The sequence below is a fragment of the Piliocolobus tephrosceles genome, chromosome 8, assembly GCF_002776525.5.
Source record: "Piliocolobus tephrosceles isolate RC106 chromosome 8, ASM277652v3, whole genome shotgun sequence".
In the NCBI taxonomy this organism is placed as follows: domain Eukaryota; kingdom Metazoa; phylum Chordata; class Mammalia; order Primates; family Cercopithecidae; genus Piliocolobus; species Piliocolobus tephrosceles.
This window is the reverse complement of record NC_045441.1, coordinates 7,430,080-7,442,915: the sequence shown is the minus strand read 5'-3', so window position 1 is coordinate 7,442,915 and position 12,836 is coordinate 7,430,080.

Sequence of the window (12,836 nt, the reverse complement as noted above, 5' to 3'; positions counted from 1 at the left end):
TGAATCTAGCCGGATCCAGATCAATGGAGATGGAAATGGAGAGGACATGCTTGTGCTGAAAAGGAAATGTCATCTGGGTCTGAAATTGCAGCTGGAAAAGCTGACCTGGCCTCTGGTCTCCAGGCACTGGGGAGCTGGAGCCTTAGGGACTGTGCTTGCCTGGGGCTCAAAATAGAATGGCCACTTCAGGCCGGGCGCGGTGGCTCATGCCTGTAATCCCAGTACTTTGGCGAGGTGGGCAGATCACTGGCCAACATGGTGAAACTCCCGTCTCTACTAAAACTACAAAAGTTAGTTGGGCGTAGTGGCAGACACCTGTAATCCCAGCTACTCGGGAGGGTGAAGCAGGAGAATCGCTTGAACCCGGGAGGCGGAGGTTTTAGTGAGCTGAGATTGCACCACTGCACTCCAGCCTGGGCAACAGAGCAAGATTCTGTCTCAAAAATAAAAAAGACTGGCCGGGTGCGGTGGCTCACTCCTGTACTCCCAGCACTTTGGGAGGCCAAGGCAGGTGGATCACGAGGTCAAGAGATCGAGACCATCCTGGCCAACATGGTGAAACCCTGTCTCTACCAAAAATACAAAAATTAGCCGGGTATAGTGGCAGGTGCCTGTAGTCCCAGCTACTCAGGAGACTGAGGCAGGAGAATTGCTTGAACCCAGGAGGCGAAGGCTGCATTGAGCTGAGATTGCGCCACTGCACTCCAGCTTGGCGACACAGTGAGACGTTGTATCAAAATAAATAAATAAAATAAAAAAGGCTGCTCACTCCCTCAGGCCTCTTAGATGCTCCCCCAGCCTAGAAAGTGAGTGTCAGCTGGATTGACCTAGGGGTCATTTTCCCTCCTTCATTCTCCTCCACTCACTCTCCAGATACTCATGGGAGAAGTTGCTGAGCCCTGGCACTGGGCTCGGCTCAGGGAGTGCACAACGAACAAGGCAGACCCAGCCTCTGCTTTCAGTCCCACATATGGGGACAGAAAATACACAAGTAGGCCAGGAGCGGTGGCTCACGCCTGTAATCCCAGCATTTTGGGAAGCTGAGGCAGGCGAATCACCTGAGATCAGGAGTTCGAGACCAGCCTGGCCAACACGGAGAAACCCCATCTCTACTAAAAATACAAAAATTAGCCGGGCATGGTGGCATGCACCTGTAATCCCAGCTGCCTGGGAGGCTAAGGCAGGAGAATTTCTTGAATGAGGGAGGTGGAGGTTGTAGTGAGCCAAGATCATGCCACTGCACTCTAGCCTAGGTGACAGAGTGAAACTCCATCTCAAAAAAAAAAAAAAAAAAGAAAGAAAGAAAACAGAAAAAAGAAAAAAAGAATGCACAAGCAGTCAAGAGACACACCAGAGGCCAAGCACGGTGGCTCACGCCTGTCATTCAGCATTTTGGGAGGCCAACGTAGGAAGAGTGCTTGAGGCCAGGTGTTCCAGACCAGCCTGGCCAACGTAGCAAGATCCCAGCTCTGTAAAAAACACACAAAAAATTGTCTGGGTGCAGTAGCTCCCACCTGTAATCCCAGTACTTTGGGAGGCCGAGGCAGGTGGATCACCTGAGGTCAGGAGTTCAAGACTAGCCTAGGCAACATGGTGAAATCCCACCTCTACTAAAAATATGAAAATCAGCTGGGCACAGCAGCATACACCTGTAATTCCAGCTCCTTGGGAGGCTGAGGCAGGAGAATCACTGGAACCTGGGAGGCAGAGGTTGCAGTGAGCCGAGATGGTGCCACTGCACTGCTGTGTGACAGACTGAGACTCCATCTCAAAAAAAAAAAAAAAAAAAAAAAAATTAGTTGGATGTGGTGGTGTGCACCTCTGGTCCCAGCTATTTGGGAAGCTGAGGTGGGAGGATTGTTTGAGCCTGGGAGTTCAAAGCTGCAGTGAACTGTGATTGCAACACTGCACTCCAGCCTGGGCTACAAAGTGAGACCTTGTCTCTAAATATAATAATAGTAATAAACACACCAGATGATGATGGGAAGTCATTGTGCTCTAGAGATCATAAAATGGGTGTGGTAATCGGAAGGGAAGGATGGGGCACAGGAGAGCGGGAGGACTGGGAAGGCCCCTCTGAGGCTGTGTCCCCTGAGCATTTTCCTGGGTGGCAGGAAAGAGGGAGTCAGTACATGGAGATAATCTCATTCTAGGCTCTTTGCACCTTCCAAGTGCTTGGCTCCAAAGCAGGTGAATGAAGCCATGGGAACCCAGGTGAGTAAGGAGGCAATCAGTGAGGTGCAGCAAAGGAGACAGCTCAGGAAACCCCACAGGGGGTGTGAACAGAGCACGCAGGACTGGATTCTTGCAGGGTGATGACAGCTTCAGAGGGAAATTCCAAGGACAAGAGTGCCCAGGGTGCCCATTCCACCCACTCCAGATGCCTCCCTATTCTGCGGGGCAGGGACAGGCAGGGTGCAGGGTTCAGCTGGATTCCCAGCCACTGACTGACCCGGGCTGCCCTTTCTCTGAGCTAGTGGCCTGGCTCCTGCAAGCTCGTATCCTCGCTGGAGTCCTCCTCCTGCTGCTTCTCCACCTGGCACGGCAGGGCTGGGCACCAGGTCTCTTTGCCTGGTCCAGGAAATGTGTCTCCATTGGGGCCTGAGGTCCCACTTCTGGGTCTGGTCTCTTTCCTGCATTTCCTTCTCCAACCCTGAGGCATTCTAGATTCTGGAGTTGTGTACTATAGAATAACTGTGTCATCTCCCATACACTGAGTATTTGCTGTATACCGGGCCCTGGGGGAGTCCTTTCCTTACCATGATAGCCAACCTTACAGCAGGAACTGGGGGCCAGAGATGGCCTCAGCCATGTCTGCCACCTGGTATTCACAGCCTCTCACATATTGTAATAAGGTTAGTCTGTGTGACCAGTTCAAGGCAGCAGAAGTGAGGGCATCTCTTCCAAGCCTAGGTTATAAACCATATTATGCTCTCTCAGATCGCTCACCCTGGGAAGCCAGCTGCCCTGTCACGAGCAGCCCTTTGTGTGTGTGTTTTTTTTCTTCTTCTTTTTCTTTATAGAGACAGGGTCTCTCTCTCGCCCAGGCTGGAGTACAGTGGTACAATCATGGCTCACTGCAGCCTCAACCTCTGGGCTCCAGCGATCCTCCTCCTTCAGCCTCCTGAATAGCTGGGACTGCAGGTGCTCCACCATGCCTTGATAATTGTTTACTTTTTGTAGAGATGGGGTCTCCCTATGTTACCCAGGCTGGTCTGGACCTCCTAAGCTCAAGCGATCCTCTCGCCTCGGCCTCTTAAAGTGTTGGGATTACAGGCGTGAACCACCACGCCCGGCCATGAACAGCCCTTTGGAGAGGCCCAGGTGGTGAGGAACTGAGGCCTCCTGCCAACAGCCATGCACAGAAGCCACCATGGAAAGGGCTCCTCCAGCCCAGTCCAGTCTTCAGAGACTGCAGCCCTGGCCAACTTTTTTTTTTTTTTTTTGAAAAGGAGTCTCGCTCTGTTGCCCAGCCTGGAGTGCAGTGGCACAATCTTGGCTCACTGCATCCTCTGCCTCCCAGATTCAAGCAATTCTCATGCCTCAGCCTCCCAAGTAGCTAGAACTACAGGCTTGCACCACCATGCCTGGTTTATTTTTGTATTTTTTTTGTAGAGATGGGTTTTCACCATGTTGGCCAGGCTGGTCTTGAACTCCTGACCTCAAATGATCCGCCCACCTTGGTCTCCCAAAGTGCTGGGATTACAGGCATGAGCCAACGCGTCTGATCCTGGCCAACATTTTGATTGTGACTTTATGAAAGATCCCTGAGCCAGAACTACCCAGCGAGGCCACTCCTGGACTCCTGACCCACAGAAACGGTGAGATATTAAACATTTGTTGTCTTTAGCTGCTAAGTTTTGGAGTCATTCATTATGTAGCAACAGATGGCTAATACGGTCAGCTCCTTCAGTCCTCAGAAGACTCTGCTATGCAAAACTATTGTTCTCCCCTGGTCCAAGCAGAAAACGGCAGCTCACAATCACCCAAAGAGGAAGTCATGCAGACAAATACAAACTTGAGGGTTTGCATCTGTTGGAGCTGGTGCCACATCAAACCTCTGGGCTTTCCATCCGTCAGCAACCACACCACCCTACTCAGCAAGCGTGACCTGGGCTGAAGGCTTAATTCCTCAAAATAAGCCCACAAGGGTTCATCGCCCTGATTTCACAGATGAGCAAACATGTCAGACCACCACGACTCACTCAGGGTCGCATAGCTGGTGAGGAGGGGTGCCCTGCAGGAACTCAGTCGCCTGGGGTTATTGGAGGCTGGTGCCCTGCTGTGCAGGAGTGGCACCTCTTCAGGGCAGGGAGGAATGCTGGGGTGTCTCCCCAGAGTGGGTCTTTGTGGTCTCAGGCTGTCCCCTAACTCCAAGGCTGCTGGGCCTGGTGAAAACCTGAAGCTTCCCCTTCCGCTTCCCCAAACCCTCAGCTGGCAAAGAGCCTACAGTCTGGGGTGATGAGATGTGGTCACCTGCAGGACCAGGGTTTTAAAATGCAGCTGTTTACTGTGGTCTTGAATTTTAAAGAGGTTTCAAGTCCAACTTGAACCCTCAGCTCCGGGGACGCCTGTAACCATGGCAGCGGCTCACAACAGCAACAGCAAATACTTGCCGAAAGAGAAAGAGCAGGGAGGGGGGGAGACAGCGAGGGAAGCAGGAGGAGGGCTCAGCCCTGGGCACCTGCAGATGTTGGGGGGCTATCCCTCGGTTCCCATGGGGCACTCAGATGCCTCCAATAACAACTCCTCTACCATCCTCATCCTGTGCCCGGGTGGAGGGTGTGTCTGTGGGGGTGTCGGGAGGTCCCATGCCCCATCTTAAGCACTGTTTCTCCCAGGTCTCTGCATAAAATATGCCCTCAGGACAGCATGTCCAGAGCCAGACCTCAGGTGGGCCTCCCTTGACGTAATTGTTCATGTGGACTTAGACAAGTCCTTTCTTTTACCAGAGCCTCAGTTTCCTCATCTGTGAAATGGGAATAGCAAACTGGCCTGTGTTTTCAGAGGTATGTGGCTAAGGTGAATTCCAGGCCAGGCATGGTGGCTCACACCTGTAATCTCAGCACATTGGGAGGCTGAGGCTGGAGTATCACTTGAGGCCAGGAGTTTGAAACAAGCCTGGGCAGCAAAGTGAGACACTGTCTCTGTAAAAAATAAAAATAGATTTTTTTTTTTTGAAAGGGAGTCTCACTCTGTCACCTAGGCTGGAGTGAGTGTAGTGGTGCAATCTTGGCTCACTGCAACCTTCGCCTCCTGGGTTCAAGTGATCCTCCTGCCTCAGCCTCCCAAGTAGCTGGGATTACAGGTGCCCACCACCATGCCTGACTAATTTTTGTATTTTTAGTAGAGACGGGGTTTCGCCATGTTGGCCAGGCTGGTCTTGAACTCCTGGCCTCAGGTGATCCTCTTGTCTCGGCCTCTTAGAGTGCTAGGATTACAGGTTTGAGGCACTGCACCTGGCCAAAATAAATAAAAATTTAAAAAATAAAATGAATTCCAGCCATCGCCGTCTAGAGCATCCTGTTGAGGGATTGCTGTAAAGATCCCATGGCTGGCTTCCAGGATAGAGTGATGTCGTGAGCTCCAGGCCACATTCCAGATAGCCCAGAGAGGGAAAGTGGCTTGCCCTGGGCCACACAGCGAGTGCAACGGGACCCAGAACTTAGCTACCTCATCCTGCTGCCGTGTCAGGCCATGAGGGCGCCCCCTGCCCAGCTGTCACCAGCTGTGTGGTTATGAAGGATGGCTGAGCCAGGCTTCCCTGCAGATGTGCTCAGGGCTTAGCTACTATCTGGGTCAACGCCCTGGGTGAGCCATGCGCATGGACAGTGTCTGCTGAGCGAATTTCAGCAGAGAGGAGACGGAAATAGAACCCTGTAGGCCTAAGCCGCTGGGAAGGGACCTTGGGTTCTCCCAGTGGGGCGGTCCCTACCACCACAGGTTTCCAGGTTAACTGGTTCACATACAGACTTTGATGTATAAATAGGCCAAATGCTGTATTTATATTTAAATTACACCTCAGGGGTAAAAAAAATAGACTACATCCTATTATTAAGAGAATGAGGTGTGCACAGCTAGCATGTAGAAATACTACGGAGAGATCCAGGATGGAGCATCCATTTTTTCAGAAGTCTGGGGCCTTGGATCCTCACCTGTTAACATCCATTTTTTCAGAAGTCTGGGGCCTTGGTGGTGTCCATGCTCCGGATTCCCCCCAACTGGGAGTGAGTCTGAATATTCTCATGACACACTGGTCTGAAAGTCTCCTGGGAGGCATCTCCATCTGCCTCTTCTCTGCTGAAAGCTCATATATATTTCTTGTTTTCATTTCTCTGTTTTTGCATTGGACATTCCCTAAAATAGAACAGGAGGTAGGGCTGTGAAGAGAGATCCCCAGGCACAGACTCTTCTTGGAGGTCCCCAAGGACTGGTCCAGGCTCCAGGAGCAGGAAGCTGTTTGATGAGGCTCCAGGAGCAGGAAGCTGTTTGATGAGGCTTCAAATTTACCCTCCACATCCATGCCATAGAAAGACCTGCAACAAAGTGGCCCTTTCCACTGCAGAATTAAACCGAGCGCCCACTAGCGGTGGGACACCCTCCTCATCTATGCCACATCTGGATTCCTCAGCTCTACCGGAGGCCCCTGCTTCTAACAAACAGCTTGGGGACCAGCTGAAGGGCTGCCCTGGGGAAAATGAATACCGTCTGCAGCAACTGAGCTAGTCCTGCGCTTCGGGGTTGCTTGCCTAAGGAGAAGATGCTAGGCATAGTCATCTCCTGGGACCTCCGTACCACACAAGGCCAGCTCAGAACAGTCAGGAGATTCGGGGCCTATAGAGCATGCACCCTGAGGAAGGACATCAGAGAGTTCCTCCGCTCAAGCCCGTCACCCTTGGGGGCAGACAGCTTGCTCAGTCATTTCACTGTCCCTGGACAGATGCGCAGATGCAGAGTAAAAGATGACAGACAGACCACACTCAGTTGAGGACTTATCTCCAGACTGGAAGCCACTGAACACCTGCTGGGATAAGGCTCCTGGAAGCCTCTGTCAGGCCCCTGGGGCAGGTGGCAGCTGGCAGACCTCCTCCCTGGTAGGGCTCTGTGGCCTCAGCCAGACCTTCCTTGCCTGCTGGTTGGGACCTCAGGCCCCAACAGCCAGCTGACCTCAGCCACCTACCACCTGAGAGAGGAACTCTCTCAGCCTATCTCTGCCCCATTCAGCTGTAACACTGACCCAAGTCTTGACCAAAGGCCAACACACATCTTGACAAAGACATCATTACTGATTTGCCCAAAACCAGTAATCAATAGCCACAATAAATGTAAATGGTCTAAATTCCCCAAGTAAAGGGCAGAGTGTGTCAGATTTCAACCCAGCCATTACACTCCTAGGCACTGACCCTAGAGAAAATTTTTGCACACTGCATTAGTAGATATGCACCATCCAACAGTCCCTGAGTAGGAGAATGGATAGAGAACCATAGTATATGCTGTCAGAAAAGACTAGATAGCAGTGAAAATTGATGAATTACAGCTACACACATCAGCCTGGAGAAATATCAAAAACATAATCTCAAGAAAAAATAAGGCAAGTCACAGAAGAACTCATAGAGTTTGATCAAGCAATGATATGCACGGCCAATTCTCTCATCTCCATCAAGTCTGGGATCAAATGTCATCTTCTCAAAAAGGCCTCCTCCATTGCCCTACCTTAAATTGTGAACCCCGAACAATCACATTTCCATTCTCCCTTTGCCAGAGCACTTGTCATCTTCTAACAAATTACATAATTTACTTACTCATCTGTCTAGTAGTTGTCATCATTCTCCTTCCTCCAGAATGTTAGATCTGCAAAGTGAGGAGTCTTTTTCTTTTTTGTTCATTGATTTCAACAAAGTACCCAGCAAAGAACCTTGTATAAAATAGGCACTAATTAAATATTTCTTAAACTGAGTCATTGGTACACAAATATTCATTTATGATTATTCTTTCAACTGTGCATATGCGTATATTTGGTCTGTTGTATCTATAATGTTTCATAATAAAATATACTTTAAAGATGATAAATGATGTGATATTTCTTGCAAGATCTGAGTCTTGAGCTGAGACACAGACTCTCCACAATCTATGCTGCCCTCTTAAGCACAGAAAGCCAGGGTTGACCATATTATTCCCAAAGGGCACGATGGCTTGTGTATGATGATGAGTGACAAGGAAATGTCAACCTGCCCCCCAGCTGTAGTCTTCTGCGATTTATTTCTGCTTGAACAGGGTTTTAAAATGTGCCTGTGAATATTTGCACTGACAACTACAGAGAGCAGAATCGCTTTGTAGAGAAAAGTAAAACAACCTGGTAAATTTGTCTTGTGCTTCTTTGAGAAAACAATGGGAAGCTCGCCGTTCGTCAAGGCCAAAGTCATATAACCCAAGGTGCAGAATCCCAGCCTTGACAAGCTTCTTTCCATGTTGAAATTCCCAGGAACAATCAAATCACTTCTGTGTGACTGCTCAATACCAACCCCTTGCAGAGTCATCAGCCACTCTGCGAGCCACCAAGGTTGAGGTCAACAACACTTCTTGACTGGTTTGGTGTGTAGCTGAAGGTAGAGCTATGGATGATTAAAGAGGTCACTATGGAAACTGCCCCTCCCTCAGCCTTAGCCAGGTGAAGACTTTCTGATATAGCAATTTGCTTAATTGGCTTCACTGTCTGTCTCTCATACTAGACTGTGAAGTGAAGACTGTGTCTCATTCGTTTAGACACTACACACAGTAGGATAATGCATGTTGAATTAAATTGGCTTATGCATGAATATGCTTCCTACCAGCGAGGAGTCAATGGTCTAAGTCAGGATGAACATGTCTGTTTCTGTGTCTTTACTTTCAAACTGTAGGGAGGCTGGGAGTACCTAGAGGCAAGGACTATGTTTTTAATCCAGTTTTCAAAAATTCATCTTTTATTTGTTTTAGAGACAGAGTCTTGCTCTGTTATCCAGGCTGGAGTGCAGTGCTATAATCACAGCTCACTGCAGCCTTGACTCCCTGGGTCAAGTCGTCCTCCTGCCTCAGCCTCCTGAGTAGCTGGGACTACAAGCATGCATCACCATGCCTACCTGGTTTTTGTATTTTTGTAGAGACAGGGTCTTGAAATGTTGCCCGGGCTGGTCTTGAACTCCTGGCCTCAAGCAATCCTCCTGCCTTGACCTCCCAAAGCCCTGGGATTATAGATGTGAGTCACTGTGCCCAGCCTAACCCATTTTTTATCTCTCTAACCCTGACCTCTTCCCAAATCCAATTACCCACTTGACAGTTACACTAAAATACATTCTCACACTGAAGTCCAAAACAGCTCTTTATTTTTTCCCACCCCAAAACCTGCTTTTTGCCCGCTCCAACTCCCCATCAGTAAATGTCATCTACCCACCTGGTCCAAAACCTTATTTTAGAAAATGAGACTGTGTCCAGTGGCTCATGCCTGTAATCCTAGTGCTTTGGGAGGCCCAGGCAGGAAGATAATTTCAGGTCGGAAGTTCGAGACCAGCCTGGACAACAGAGCAGAGACCTGTCTCTACAAAAAATTTTTTAAATTAGCCAGGAGTGGTGGCACACATATGTAGTCCCAGCTACTCAGGAGGTTGAGGTGGAAGGATCCCTTGAGCCCAGGAGTTTGAGGCTGCAGTGAGCTATGATCACATCACTGCACTATAGCCTGGGTATCAAAATGAGAGTCTGTCTCTAAAAACAAACAACAACAACAAAACCTGAGATATAATTTACACGCCATCAAATTTTTACTTTTAAAATGTATAATTTTACTTTTACTTTTGAATGTATAATTTACTTTTAAATTTTTTTTTACTCTTAAAATGTATAATTCAGTGGCTTTCAGAATATTCACACCACACTGGCCCTGTCCTCAAACTACCATAAAAAACCCAAACCAGACTTCTTTTCCTGCTCTCTCAAGCCATTTTTGGACCTTCCTGGGACCTACCTGCTCTACTCAGAAATCCTCATTACATGAGTGTATTAGTCAGGGTTCTCTGGAGGAACAGGACTCGTAGGATAGATGTATATATGAAAAGGAGTTTATTAAGGACTATTGACTCACAGAATCACAAGGAGAAGTCCCACCATAAGCCGCCTGCAAACTGAGGAGCAAGGAATCCAGTCTGAGTCCCAAAAACCTCAAAAGTAGGGAAACCGACAGTGCAGCTTTTAGTCTGTGGCCAAAGACTCGAAAGCCCCTGGCAAATCACCCACTGGAGTAGGTCCAAGAGTCCAAAATCTGGAGAACTTGGAGTCCGATGTTTGAGGGCAGGAAGCAGCCAGCACGGAAGAAAGATGGAGGCCATAGACTCAGGCAGTCCAGTCTAGTCCTTCCACGTTCTTCTGCCTGCTTTTATCCTAGCTGCGCTGGTAGCTGATTACATGGTGTCCACCCAGAATGAGAGTGAGTCTGCCTCTCCCAACTCACTGACTCAGATGTGAATCTCCTTTGGCAACACCCTCACAGACACACCCAGGAACAATACTTTGCATCCTTCAATCCAATCAAGTGGACACTCAATATTAACCATCACAGTGAGTAATCAGCTTTAATATTAACCATTACAGTGAGTAATCAGCTTTTTCACACTCTCGTGATGTGTGTACATGTGGGGTCATCAGACTCAACATCTGAACACATTTCTTTTTCCACTGAGTTTTCACACTAGCAGTCTATCTTTTTTTTTTTTTTTTTTTTTTTTGAGACAGAGTCTTGTTCTGTTGCCCAGGCTGGAGTGCAGTGGTGCAGTTTTGGCTTACCGCAAGCTTCACTTCCGGGATTCAAGCAATTATCATGCCACAGCCTCCCCAGTAGCTGGAATTACAGGCATGTGCCACCACGCCTGGCTAATTTTTGTATTTTTTAGTAGAGATGGGGTTTCACCATGTTGATCAGGCTGCACACCAGCAGTCTTAACAATATTAAGTCTTCCATTAAGTAAACATGGATAACCTTCCATTTATTTTGGCCTTTAATTCTTTTTAATAATGCTTTATGGCTTTCAGAGTACAAATCTTTCTCTGATTTTATTAAATCTATTCCTGGCTGGGTGTGGTGGCTCATTCCTGTAATCCTAGCACTTTGGGAGGCCAAGGCAGGAGGACTGCTGGAACCCAGGAGTTCAAGACCAGCCCGGGTAACATAGCAAGACCCTATCTCTATAAAAATTTTTTTTAAATTTAGCCAGACATGGTAATGCTAACCTGTAGTCGCAGCTACTCAGGAGGCTGAGGCAGGAGGATTTCTTGAGCCCAAGAGGTTGAGGCTTCAGTGAGCTACGATCACGCCACTACACTCCAGCCTGGGCAACAGAGTGAGATCCTGTCTCAAAAATAAATAAATAAATAAATAAATGAATAAATAAATAAATAAATAAATGCATTTTTGACACTGTTGCAAATAGAAATGCTTTCTTAATTTTAGATTGTTCATTGATCATGTATACAGGAAAAATACAGTAGATTTGGTATATCGCCCTTATTTTCTGCATCCTTAATAAACTTATTTATTAGCTCTAGTAAGTTTTTTTGTGGATTCCTTATGATCTTATAAAGAAGGTAGTTTTACTTCCTTTACTTTTATATGACAAGAGGATTGTTTTACCTCTTCCTTACAATCTGGATGCATTTTATGCATTTTATTTTCTTGCCTAAGTTCCTTGACTAAAACCTCCAATGCAGTAATAAATAGAGGTGATGAGAATAGAAATATCTGGTTTAATTCTGTTTTTTTTTTTTTTTTTTTTTTTTGAGATGGAGTCTCACTCTGATGCCTAGGTTGGAGCGCAGTGGTGTGATCTTGGCTCATTGCAACCTCCACCTCCTGGGTTCCAGTGATCCTCCTGCCTCAGCCTCCCAAGTAGCTGGGATTACAAGCGCCCACCACCACACCCAGCTAATTTTTGAATTTTTAGTACAGACAGAGTCTCACCGTTTTGGCTAGGCTGGTCTTGAACTCCTGACCTCAAGTGATCCACCCACCTTGGCATCCCAAAGTGCTGGGATTACAGGCGTGACCCGCCTTGCCCAGCCTCCTGATCTTATAAGAACAGCATCCAGTTTTTCACCATTAAGTCCAATGTTAGCTTTGGGTTTTTCCATAAATGCCCTTAATCATATTGAAAAGTACCCTACTTTTCCTAGTTTACTGAGTGCTTTTCCCATGAAAGAGACTTGGATTTTGTCAAATGTTTTTCAGTTTCTATTGAGATTATCACTTGGTCTTTTTTCCTTCTTTTTATTAATGTAGTGTATTACACTGATTGATTTTCTTATGTTGAACCACCCTTGAATTCCTGGAATAAATTCCACTTGGTCATGGTATACTATCTTAATTCCTATTAGGTTCACTTTGCTAGCATTTCATTAAGGATTTTGTGTCTATATTCATGAAGGATATTGGTCTAGAATTTTCTTTTCTTTTCTTTTCTTTTTTTTTTGAGATGGAGCCTAGCTCTGTCGCCAAGGCTGGAGTGCAGTGGCGCGATCTTGGCTCACTGCAACCTCTGTCTTCCTGAGTTCAAGCAATTCTCCTGCCTCAGCGTCCTGAGTAGCTTAGACTACAGGCGCAGGCCACCATGCCCGGTTAAATTTTTTTGTATTTTAGTAGAGACCGGGTTTCACCGTATTGCCCAGGCTGATCGCGAGCTCCTGAGCTCAGGCAATCCGCTCACCTCGGCCTCCCAAAGTGCTGGGATTACAGGCGTGAGCCACCACGTCTGGCCCAGAATTTTTTTTTCTTTTCTTTCTTTCTTTCTTTCTTTCTTTTTTTTTTTTTTTTTTTT